The 12,724-nt window shown below is 44.1% G+C and overlaps 1 protein-coding gene across 15 annotated transcripts in view; it reads left to right on the forward strand.

Moving 5' to 3' along the window:
- norpA (no receptor potential A) overlaps nt 1-12,724 on the forward strand; it is a 197,520-nt gene that overhangs the window by 88,619 nt on the left and 96,177 nt on the right. The window contains exons 1-2 of one of the 15 annotated variants that reach the window (XM_086979119.1): nt 7,167-7,331; nt 9,025-9,290. The exons of the other annotated variants lie outside the window; for them this stretch is intronic. The gene's annotated coding sequence lies outside the window, so the exon portion shown is untranslated. Of the gene's footprint in view, nt 1-7,166; nt 7,332-9,024; nt 9,291-12,724 lie in introns of those variants that run through there. 15 annotated transcript variants of the gene reach the window in all.

The raw sequence follows: 12,724 nt of genomic DNA on the forward strand, positions 1-12,724 counted from the left end.
TTTGTTACTGTGTTCGATATTTTTAACGGTAACAGCAATGGTTCGTCACCGTCTAGTTATTCTAGCTAGTATAAAGCATACATTAATGCGTAACAAGGTCGTAAACGGTCGGGGGCTGCTATCACCAGTCCTCGAAATAGATAGTAGATGAGTCGCCATCGAATTGGAGAACTGGAAAAGACTTAATAAAGTATAGAAAGGCTTTCTTTTTAAGGATTAATGTGGCTAAAAACTAAACTGATTGAACCTCCAGTTTTTATAAATAAACCTACAGTAAAACACTTAACATACTCCTGTGTTAAGCTATAGGCCAGTTTACATAAATCTATCCTATAAACAGCAGATAAGAGATTGGCGCCGTCGAAACTTAAGTTAGGGTACTTAAGTTGTTAGACATTGATTCAGACCGACCGGAAATGAAACTAAGGAAAGTAGGGGCCCTCGGATGATGGCGATTGTCCGCGAAAAACCCACAACCTACGGGATACTAGAGGAATGATCGAGAGCAGTAAACTGAAAGGGAGCAAACAGAAGAAAGAAAGTCGCTGGCTTCGGCTTTTGCCCCTTTAAACCCTCCATTTCGTTATACTCGGATTTCAGATGAGTAGGATTCTACAGGCAGCCGTCGCCGGTCGCTTGACTACCGGATCTTGGCAACCTGATCACGTGAGCAGCAAACGCAGCTGTCAGAGTAACCAACGCTCCTTTTTCATCTTCCGAAAGGAACACCCACGCTGATCGTGAGACACGGGTTGCCGGCAATCGGATCTAAATGACGATGACGTCGACGCGGAAATGGAATGCATCTCGAACGCTCGAATGCAACTGCTACCGCTGCTGCGCGTTTCTTCTTCGTTTTCGTCCAACTATCGCTCCCATACTTGGCCTTTAATGTTTCCGTCAGTCGCTTGATCTACGGCGCTGGTGTTGCTACGTCAGGCATGGTGGCCTCTGGAGAGCAGCGTAGAGGCGGGTGGGGGGAAGGGGGTCCGTGCGCTTAAAGGAGTCTTTGGCAGCTTGCCCTTAAAAACTACTTGCTTTTCGCCTAATCAACAAGATAATTCGCAGTGAAGCTTGAGAGAGGAACTGACAGAGTATGCAGTTGACTCGGCGGAATTAAAGCCAACCGGCGAGGCTGTGCCTTGGCCCTCATGAGGTAGACATACTTTGGCGATACCATCGGAAATGAACTGTATTACTCAAGCCTTTTGGGAAAAACAAGCGTATTGAGCTGGTAGATGCCGAATCAGCCCTTTCACGTACGTTATAGTCTCATATGTTACGTTCTTTTTTGTCATAAAGAAAGTGATGAACAGATGCGCGTACCCATTATAATAAGAAAACAGCACTTCACGGATCAAACGGATATTTCGTGACCACTTGACTCGGATACATTTAATCCGCGGTAGCTGATCTCTCGTTGCTCAATGAAGGTGCCCTATGACGATTCCTTTGTCATAGAAGATCAAGCCGAGCCAAAATATAATGGAACAAATCGAACACAAGAAAGAGGAAGATGACAAAAATACAAATGTATCTGTTGCTTAGAACTAGAAACTAACACACGCTTACCCCCCACATAGACGCACACGTCTTCTGTTTCCGCCTCTTCGACTCAAGGTCGTTAGGTCTCTATATGAAGCCCGCTACAGATATTGTGTAGCTGAAATCGTGTGTGCCTAAGCATTTGAGCGCGTTTCTTTTTTTCGAACCTGAAAAGAAGGGAAGAGCAAAGTGATCGTCTATTTTATTCTCGCAAACAATTTTCTCACTTTTATCCCTAGGAGTCGCTTTCCATGATGGACACGTTTGATAGCCTTAGATCGACTTGCCGGCAAAGGACTACGAACCGCTCTGAAGATCACCCGGATTAGAAGCTCTGAGTACAGCCAGGTCAAGGGCCTGCTTCGACCAGCTTCGCTCCTTCATCTTTTCGTGCTCTCCTCCACGTCCAGGAAATGTTCTCGCTGACTTAGGGATGTTTGTCTCAGCTCTTTGGTACTCACTCTTTGCCGATTTATGTTGCATTCACCGTTCGTCTTCTCTGTGTTGCCTCGGTTCCCTGCATTCATTTGACTGTACAAATCCGTTTCTTTGCCACAAGAGTCATACAACGGTCGTAATTTATTAGGCTTCCCCTGTCAATAATGCTTGTTTGTACTCTCTCCCGCGTGAGTTGGCTGGGCCGCCCTGCTGTATCGGAAGCCGGCCTGAATTAGCGTGTCCTGTGTCCAGCCTCGTGTTCATCATCAGTTGCCGCCGCCTTATGTTCTTCGCTGTTGTCGACGAAAGCAGAGAACTATAAATGAAAGAGGTATGATCATTCAGAGGAGCGGCTGCGGCTGCCACCGGAATGCAAATGAGGCAATACTTTAGGAAAAAAGGGAATAGTCGTCCTCTTTGCTATCGTAACAGTTTCGCGTGATCTGGCTGTTGGGTGCCTAACGTGGGAGCCTTGGCGAGCCTTGTTCCGTCATGGTTGGCTTTTCACCCCAATGTTATGTATGTACAGAGGTGTCGGCACCAAGCGTTCAGTCGTCTAGAGGACACCCCCAACGTTACGTCTTCTGGGATTTGTTCAGGTTGCTATTATCGTTCTCACCAGTTAAGATCTTTAGTCGAGTCCATGCCAGACTGTTTTAAGCTAAATCGTTCATGGCCGACGGATCGCGTTCGCTTGGTAGGAAGTCCCAGATTTCGTGGAAGAGAATGTTATTGGCGTGTGTATGGCTAATTGTTGCTGACTGATTGTTCCAGGAATAGTATCCTCGTAGGAGTGCAGAGGGAAGTTTTGTTATTTCAGTGGGCACCATACATGGAGGAATTCTGTCATTCCTATATGACGGCCTGCTTTTGTCGAACGATTTGCAGTTTGTAGAAAAAAACGAACACCTCCGCGACGCTGTATCACTCGTTGTGAATCTATTTGAGAGCTCGGTTCTAGATGACTAGAAGTCTCAGGATAACGACAAATACTACTACAGCTCTTTACGTACGTAGACGAATCGTTAGGACAGACGGCTGGACCTTAAGCATGGATATATATAACGTGTGATTTCGGCCATTACTTCGTCTCCAGCGAAGTCACCAGATCGTTCCTAGTAATCATTTTTTTAGAGGTGTTGTTAGCTTTTTGAGATCATTGTTTGCAACCCGTGTGGGAAATAGTTATTGCTTTTCGACATCGGCAATAATCACAAGGAGCAGGAAATGGGTAGGGAGTCTAGCAATGCCGCAGCGAATAAAGACTGTCCTTGGAGTATCAATATCGAAGATTTACTAAACGGAAAGCTTCACGAGAACGTGAAAAAAGAATAATTGCGCAAAAGGAAAGCCAGCAATCTAAATCTCAATTTGCTGTCCTTTTGCATTTATTCAGAGCAAGATACGATATATAAATAAAAAAAAAATTAAAGATATAAAGGGTAATAAATATAAAATTCATAGCCTGGGAATACGACTTACCTTATGAACCTACTTTGTGAGAGAACACGCCTCGATTCATCTCCGCGTAGTACCTCATTTTCTCTATGTTGCAACGTGTCATTGACCCGTATTATCCTGGAACTGAAACAACTTCTGTTTGTAAAGACAACTCGATATAATGTGTTAATCGTATATATAAAATAAACATAAATAGACTAGATCGTTTTCTATTAGCTTATTTGTTTGTTTCCGTCTTCGTTTAGACATTTAAAGTGTATTTAAATAACAAGTGATATATTGCCAATATTCACCATGTGAGCGAATCCGGGTGCGACTGCCTCTAATACGTCTCCACTACTGTTTTCTGCTTTGCTTATGTCGCTGGTTATCATAACTGGGGGGTTCCATTACTGTTTGATTTTTCCTCGACTGGAGCAAACGGGGGATCGACCGTAGGTCGCCTTGCTTTCTCCGCTTTCCTGCAGAGACCGTCAACAAATTGCCGATCTGGGTGCCATAACTGAACGAAGCAATGCCCTGGGAACTCTGCGGGAGATCTGCCACGAATAGTGGTCGTTGCCAGAACTCCTGGGTCTTAGCCCAACCATACTCGATACACCTCCGGGATCCCGTGGGACGTGATACGACAGGGGTAGCTTATCAGTGACCGCAGATGATGGCGCGAATGTAAGCGCCTCTTTTCCTCTGCTATGGATATAAGCTTGGCCTGTTTTTAGGTAGGCTTTTTCGCCACTATCACCGCCTCTATTATTCCTGCTACGCCCGTAAAAAAATCTAGCCTAAAGGTTTTTCGCTGGAAGAACAAATTAATTTGACCGATATTTTTTGTGAAACAACATTGTCTTTGCTTACATTTTCTACGTAAGCAGCGACAATTCTCTAAGTCGTAGTTAACTTTAAGATATTTGCAGATATTAGTAAGTAAGTAAGTAAGTACATACATTTCGCCCCAATATTTTTAAGTAACACGTATTATCTTAGTATGTAATTATGATGCAACCCAATGGGCAGCTTATTATGCTGCCTGTTAAAGCTGATGTCAAATAGTTAAAAGTAGTGTGTTAGTTTAACAGGGCAATGGTTCATGAAGGGACGCAGAATTTGAAAGGTGTGGGTATGAGTGAGCCCATAGCTACGGTTGTTAAGGCAGCTCTGAATCCTGATATATAAATATATTTGTTACTGTGCACTATGATTTCAATATGTTACTTTTGACTGTTTTTCATTGTTGGGCTATTTTACATTTGCTATTGCGAAACAACGCATTCTTTCATGTCCTTTTACTTGTTACATTACGATCGATTACACGTCACGGAGACATTTTATAATTCAAAACACTTCGGGGAATGAACATTGTATAAGCCGTAGTTTATAAAAATACTTTTCCTATGATTTTACTATTATTATCAAGGAGAAGTCGTTGTCACTGAACTTTGCGGGAAAGTGAAAAGTGTTCATGTTTCCCACGGAAGAATCCGCCCAGCAAAACTCGAAGGCCGGTAGCTACTGTCTGCCAAGATGACCCACCCAGACCCGTCTCAGCCTTTCGGGAAGTCGGGAGTGCCTCGATAGTGCGGTAGGGATTTCGGCGTCCAGAATCGTACAACTTGCGTTCTGCATGAGGAACGCATCCGCAAAAAAGCTGTGGTCTCTTACACTAACATACGAAGCTAGTTCATAGCGACGGCTGTTGCCATCAAGTTACCATCGTCCTACGTAAAAAGTAAACGAGATACATTGTCGGCTAGTTCCCAAGCCATGAGGCAAAAAGCTATGGTTAAGTCTGCAATGGGAATAGCCAAGGTTTCAGCTTGGTAGGTGCAGTCGGCGTATTCCGTTATGCGTTTCATTTCGTCTTGTCTCAGTTGAGGTAAGTCACCTCTGTCTTTATCTGCCACATACCGTTTCTCTTCTGACCCTTTTCACGACCGTTTTCACTACCGTTTTACGACCCTTGGGGTTAATAACCCCATAGAACGGTTTTCAGGTCATCATACGGGACGGGTCGTACGCAGCTGTAAGTCATCGCCGTTGTGCCTATTCGATATCACATCGAAAATTGCCGCTCTGGCCACCGTTGCTATACGAGCTAGTCGCACCACGCTACTTATAATTGGTGTTATTCTCAGAACGGGAGCTATTACCAAGACTACAATATTAGGAACAATAACGTGCAGCTTAAGTATCATCTTTTGCAATTTGTCAGCGGCAGTGGTTGTGATCATGGTGGTATTAAGTAACAGAGCCGTTGTTTATCTTAATCGTGGTGTTCCAACAACGTGAGGACGGATGAGTGGACCCTGATTTTGTCGCCTGCACGTAATGGTATCGGGCCGAATATATGAATCCCCATACGTTCTACTAAGGCCATACCTACAGCTATCACGAGCTATCTAAGTTACATGACAGCCGCTTAATCACACGCTGTCAAGAAGCTGCCGTATGTCTGTACTAGAAAAGCTGCTAGGCGTATCTTAAGTGCGGTGCAGTGCTACGCCGCTGTAAACTGTTCCCACTTGAAAAGCGAGAGGCAAAAGACTGAAATAAACAGAGCAAGAACGAGTTTCGACCACTTCATTCGCCCAGCAGGGCTTAGCGTCTACCCCACAGGTCAGTCCTGCAGGTTCGCCCTACGCAAAGGCCTGTATATTTCACAAAAGGTTTTTATAAATTGTTCGGATTCCGCTGAGTCTCACAGAGCTTTCGCTAAAAGTAGTTGTGTATAAATTGTAGTTATGTAAATTATTTCTGTATTAATAATTATGTACCTAATATGCGAAACCAAGTGCTAATACTTGATACGTGATAGAGAGAACTTCTCGAGAAGTAAACACACAGACACTAGATGACCTACACACAGGGATAAAACAAAAGATCAATGCTTGAAATTCTACGCTGGTGGGGCTAACAATGCTTTAGAAATTTCGCATTTCGCACTCGTTACGCCCAACTATCATACCGCTTGCAGATAACGTCGTTTGGCTAATCAGTAACCTGTTTGAGGTTGGCTGACAAACAGTCGCCCCGTCGAGCTAGCAGGATTAATCACGTACTGCATGAGGGGGCTAACGTACGTACTTACCCTGTAGAGTAGTAGCCATGTATGAACAAGTTACGAGGAAGCCATTGGGGAAGGCAAAACTGTTTAGCAAATACTGCGGGAAACCTATTATTCGATTTGTCCTGGCTCAATATGATCGTCTGGACAATGCTGTCGTATTCGTTAAGGGCGGCAGTGAGGCCAGTCGTTTTTTCAACATTTCAACTGTTACAGAAGACGCCATTGAACACTTCATACGGTAGCCCTGCGCTCTCAGTGCATAAGGCCATTTTATTTGCACCGTATTATTATGATGCAGCAAATGTCATTAAGTAAACTCACGGATAAGCCAGCCATTAGAATAGCTAGTCTGGCCCAGGGAAAAAACTTTAGTTGGCGCTTTTTTTTCTGTAGCCGTGCAATGCTTCTGCCTAAAGCTCGGCACGCTATTTTTTTTATCGCCAGCATTTCATGCTGATTTTACTTCAGCTGAAGCTATTGCCTCTTTTTTTCTACATCTGTCCTCTCTTGTTACTTCGTCGTCGCAGAGGCTTTAGATGTCCCGTTCCCGTATTAGTTTGAACGATTTGGGCAAGATGCCATCGATAGTTTTGTCGCCGTTCTCCAATTCCAGTGGTGTGCTTAGGGACTTCCATTTCTACTGCATTCTGTTGCCTGCTGCTACGATCACTACTTCTGCTGTTGCTACTGCTGCAAGGCCTCGGAGTCGTCGACCGCATTCAAGGCACCGCAGCGTCATAAGATTCACTGATGTTTCCGGACGGCATGGGAGAGTTTAGAAGTATAAATCGGTTAAGGATCGGCAACAGAAAAACAGCCTAAGGTAAGGACTTATCTTTTGCCTCGGCTCAACTTTTCGCTGCTGTTGTTCGTTGCTCTTCTACGCTTTCATGCGACCGCCACCAAACTACTGCTACCGCTATTACTCGTATTGCTCCCCCTATCATTGCAATGTGGTCCCAATAAAGCAACAGTCTTGAAGCAGTCGCAGAAGCGCCGATCGCGGAGACCCTAGAAGTGTAGTAGTTGTCTCTCCGGATCTACCTTTCCGCCTGTTGTACTAACCCTGTGCCGCCAGCCGTCTCCGTAACGTAGCGTATCAGTGTGCTGCCGGTTGAGTTGGCTTACCATTGGCCTATTTCTCGGTAGATGCTGTCTTGTTAGTGTCCTCTTTGTTACCTTACAACAACGTAGATTGTCGTTGGTCAGATGTGCAAACGCGTAGCAGAGGAGTCAAGGGGCTGCGATAGAAACGATGGAAGCTTGTAGCGCCACTTCTCGCTTCTGCCTAACTTCCTATAGTTGATAGATGACAGCCTTAAGGGAAACTGCGCCACAGCAGGGAAGCCTTGGTGGAGGATGTGTGGCCAGTTGCAAGGTTGGCCATTATCATCACCATCGTCGCTGCCGTCGTATGTTGTTACCTGTGCTGGTATTTTCGAGATATTGGCCCTGCTGGCCTCTATCATCAGCGTATTATGCTTCCTTTTCCTTGACGTTCGCCTCTACTGTTGTCGTTGTTGCACGGTGTTTATTCTTCGTATGCTCATCTAGGATTGCCAACATTTGCTAGCGGCGTTGCTTTGGGCTTGAATGGAGACAGATAGCGAAGGGAAAAACAGATATGGGCCAGCTACAGGTCATTTCCCCACAAGTTGATAGCAATGCACGGATGCATATAGAGGCAATGAGCAGGCCGGCGACGGAAATCGGCTCGATATTGGTGTGCCATCAATGACGAAAGCCTTTGAAGACAAAGGCGAGAGTGGGAAAAGAACCAGTAATTAGGTACGAATGTTTGAGGCTTCCGTGCAAATTGAATGCTTCCTTCAGCGTCGCCTTGTCTGCCCCTGCGTCGTGCTCTGCATCGTCAGACCTAATCTGGGCTTGTAACCTGCCTCCCTTCAGAGGAATCTGCATTGCTTTCAGCTTCCCATCCATTTGCTTTCCCACGTAGGAATCGACAGTCATACGAAACCGAAATTAAAAACAGAAAGCTTAAACGCTACTCAGCATACCCTTATTTGCAACTTAAGACTATAGAGTGAGGGCTGCGTATTTACCTCTGGGTCTACACCCGTCAAAGAGGGAACCATTAGAACACTTTTTGCGTTCTAGCTACTCGCTGTTCGTTTTGACCCCAATTTGGTCAGTAAGCCAATGCTTCTTGTCATGGTTGCCGGATGCAACCGCGAAGAACAACGAAGATATCTAAAAATGAGCGTCGCTTTATGCAGCAGAACTACTATGAGATTTGTTATCTTGTACGAACTAACCTAGTACTTAAGTGCGCGTATTTGTTGGAGGGTTTAAAACGAAAGCCCGGCAGAACCCCAGCTACATATCCGTGCAACCAGTTTGATGTCTCAGCGTCACCGTCACCTTTGTTGTCGCCGTCATTGTTTGTGCGTATCTACCGGCTTCGTGTATATAGGTGCCTATATATCCGCTGAAATGAAATTTCAATTTTTCCCTTTCTTCTTTCTTCCGTGCTAATGCCTTTTTACCATCACTAGTGCAATTCACAACAACGGCCAAGCTGATGACCAACAAGCGACGAAACGTAAGGAGATTATTGCGGTTTGGCTTCATGTTCTACGTTACTGCTACCGCTGAACTTCTGTTCGGCGCCTGTAGCGGTTGGTAGCCAGGGGCCAACGGGCTTGAGGTTATAGACAAACAAACACAAGGATGACTATATTAACGGCAAGTAAGACCTGACGGTCTGTTCAGCACGACGGAAGGCAACGTGCCATCGACGGACGTCGTAGGAAAAGTCAAGGTATGGGGTCCGCTAGTAAGATAATGCAGATTAGGGCCAGGTCAGTAGTGTATACAATTGACACGTCAACAACGGCGATGTCTACAGTTATTATATAGATCTTGCACCAGCTCCTATTGTGTAGGCATGAAATGTCATTTAGAAAATTGGACGGTGAATCTCGAGACTTACAATAAGAAGTACACATTTAAGCAAAACAAACGTGATATCCAGATAAACATTAAGCAAACTGGAAGCGTTTTACGTTATCGTGTTAGTTTGGCATCACCTAGCTAATCTTTATCATAAGTGCTATATCGTGCTTTACGTACTTGGCTACATCGGCGAATTACAAAATATATTTGCTGGGTCGTACTGTTCTATCATTTCGTGTGCTTGTCGAGTTCAGTATCAGCTAGATAACTATTGTGATTGAGCGATAGACAACGCTTTAGATACGTTGAGCACCTTCATCGCTGGTTCATCTCTATAATTAACAAGGCCACAGTGCCTAGAGTGGGCATTGGTGGTAGTCATTTTTCAAAATGCAAAAAAATTAATAGAGATTTTCTCGTTTGCAGAACAGATCATTTTCATTCTCGTAACAAGACTATGTAGGTAGCTACTAATGTGCTCCTGAATTATATTACAAAGCACCATCACTGCCGATATAAAAAAAAAATGCCTGTATTATTAGACGTGCTTTGAACAACCAGGGGTCAGAAAAAAGCTTATATATTGGAAGAAAAGGGTAAATGAGCCGTAAATAATGGCGCGGCCTAAGCGTCAGGCTTATTGGTTGCTGTCCTGCACAATAACAAGTGCGTAGTCTTAGATAGAGCACTGTCGACGCGATGCCAAAACGCGTCTGTGATGAAAAGGGTAAACGATCTTCAAGAACATTAATAATTGTTTAAACCTATGTCTATATATAGCTCAACCCATAAATATCGTTTAGGATCACATAAAATTTAATTTTTCACCGATGCCACTCTAGCTTCGATAGCTCAGTTCCATAGAAAGTGAGGTTGTAACTTGGAAACGCTGAGACCATACAATAAACCATATTAAACAAAAAAAGGGTGGTAACAGTTCACCATGAGGATATCAGCTAGCGCATTTCTTAGCTAGTTTTGTGTCCGTCACTATGTCCTAGGGCAGTTTTGTGGGCTAGGATGCAGCACTCGGCAGAAAAAAAAAAGCATATAAGAGATAGGCTGAACTTTTTATTTATGAAGCTGCGGAAGAAAGTGGATCGAAGGAACCGGAGGAGAATACTAGCTACTCAACCACGTCTGGAAGACTTGTGTTTGCAGCAACAGCATCTACATAATGGTGAAGACAACGGCACGCTGGTCATGCAGAAAAGTTGCGTACACGCGCGTACAGAGTTAACATACGCGATAGCATAACGTCACAGAGATGCAACGTTGTAACTCTAGTAATGGTATTACCATACCGAAACGGCCCAAAAAAAAGGGAACGGCTTCTAAGGCTTCGATTAAACTTGATCGAGATAGCAGGCATCTGCTTGCATGTCTTTAGCGAAAGAAGATTTGGGAGAGGCGGCAAACGCATTTGTCTGCTCAAGAGTAGCGGGCTGTCTGTGACAAAGACGTCAACAACAACTCTGGGTTAACCAAAAGGCGAGGTTTACTTCTCGACTAGGCAGCGGGGCCAGACAAAACATACAATTTTGATTGTCCCATCAACCTACATTTGAGTCATGCCATCGCCGTTCTGTGGCGAGCAAAGGAAACTCGTGCGCACGAGAAAAAGATGACTATTCCGCACGAGCTAACAACGTCGGCGATGAACTAAAAACATGCCAGCACGCAGCATGTCGGAACATATATATCATAGGGGGAAGCTAGGGTCAATTTTAGAGAAACCATGCAGAGCGGTTCTGCACTGCTTAGCCCATGATGGCAGCATCTTCAATCTAGATAGATATGCGGAATGCACAAAAGGGAGCTAAATACGTTATTTGCGCGGCTATGTTTTGTTACACGTGGAACAGAGAGAACAGGCCGTGCGGAAAAACTTGAGAAAAAAATGACAGAAGCGAACAACGTAAAAACCGGTAGATACGACGGAAAATGAAAGAAACAGTCCTACTGGCCCTGCAGGTCTGTACTGGATATATATGGCCTTTTGGGCCTCTGTCGTTTTTACTATACAGTTCATGTAATTTCATTCTGTGTATATGGATGGATTCCATTAGACTGCAGTATGAACATAGCTTCCTTAGGTAGCGCTTCTCCAGATATAAAATTTCTTTAAAGAGAATAAGATGACATTGTAGCCAGATCCATTTATTTACAGACATTTCTCACATGTGCAAAGCACTGCACATGTTTTCTTTACATATTCAGTATGAAAAACACGTGTGCTTGCGCAACTCCTCTTCTCTCACATCTTGGTGTAGTCAGCTCGAGTTTACAGTGTTTGTTGATCTGTTTTTATTGTTTCGTTTTTAATTTTTTCATCTCAATCGGTAATCCCGCCATTCTTCATTCACTAGTCTGCCGGCCTCAAACCAGTATAATATTACTATGCATTTCGGGGAAGCTTGTCGTCCGATTGCGCAGAGATAACTCGTATTCATCGATGCTGACTCAGAACTGTCCAGCGCAATATATTGTTGAACGGTACGATCATCGTGCCATCGATTCCGCTTCGCCACCTACCGGACCCATTAGCTGATTTTGTGTTGTACTTCGCAAGTACCAGGTGTATACGATACGCGTCGGAGATTACTTACGAATCAACCGACAACCTAATGGATACTCTACTTAGAAACGAAATACGACTTATATATAAATAAGAATAAATAGGATGTGAGCATTGCGAGCGCTGTAAGAAGTAGGAAGAGGTGCAGCAACAATGAGGCACGTCGAAGGATCTGGCAGGGCTAAAGGCCTTCAGACTCCTCAGGACGCCATTCGCGTCTATGTCAATTATGTACCACCAGAACTGGATATATGGGACAGGCCTTGATTTAGATGAAACGGTATTTACAATGGGTGAATGGATCCGCTTTCCCAACGCAATCATTCACAATGTGATTGGCCGTTCGATGACGCTTTTCAACACGGATGAGGGTGAAGATCGTGGAAAAACAAAAGATAATAATTCACTTCCAGGGTACGTAATAACATCGGTACTATTATACTTCTATAACGGGCAGATTAATTGACATACCTGGGGCTCAAAATCTTCGTTAATCTGATAGCAAATGTACGTGCGAACATTCCAAGTGTATATTAAGGCGAAAAAAAAAAAAAATGAATTGATGCTGAGCCGTAGGACTCAATTTTTCTCAAATGACAGAGCTGTAGTGACAGTTTCCTCAAAAAGAGCATCTAAAAAGAAATAAAAGTGGAAGAAATTAGTAGCATGTACATTCAGGACGACCTTGTGTAATAGGACAACGGTACAAGTTCAAAAAGGGG

This window comes from Varroa destructor, unplaced genomic scaffold, assembly GCF_002443255.2.
Source record: "Varroa destructor unplaced genomic scaffold, Vdes_3.0 BEIS01000002.1, whole genome shotgun sequence".
NCBI classification, from domain to species: domain Eukaryota; kingdom Metazoa; phylum Arthropoda; class Arachnida; order Mesostigmata; family Varroidae; genus Varroa; species Varroa destructor.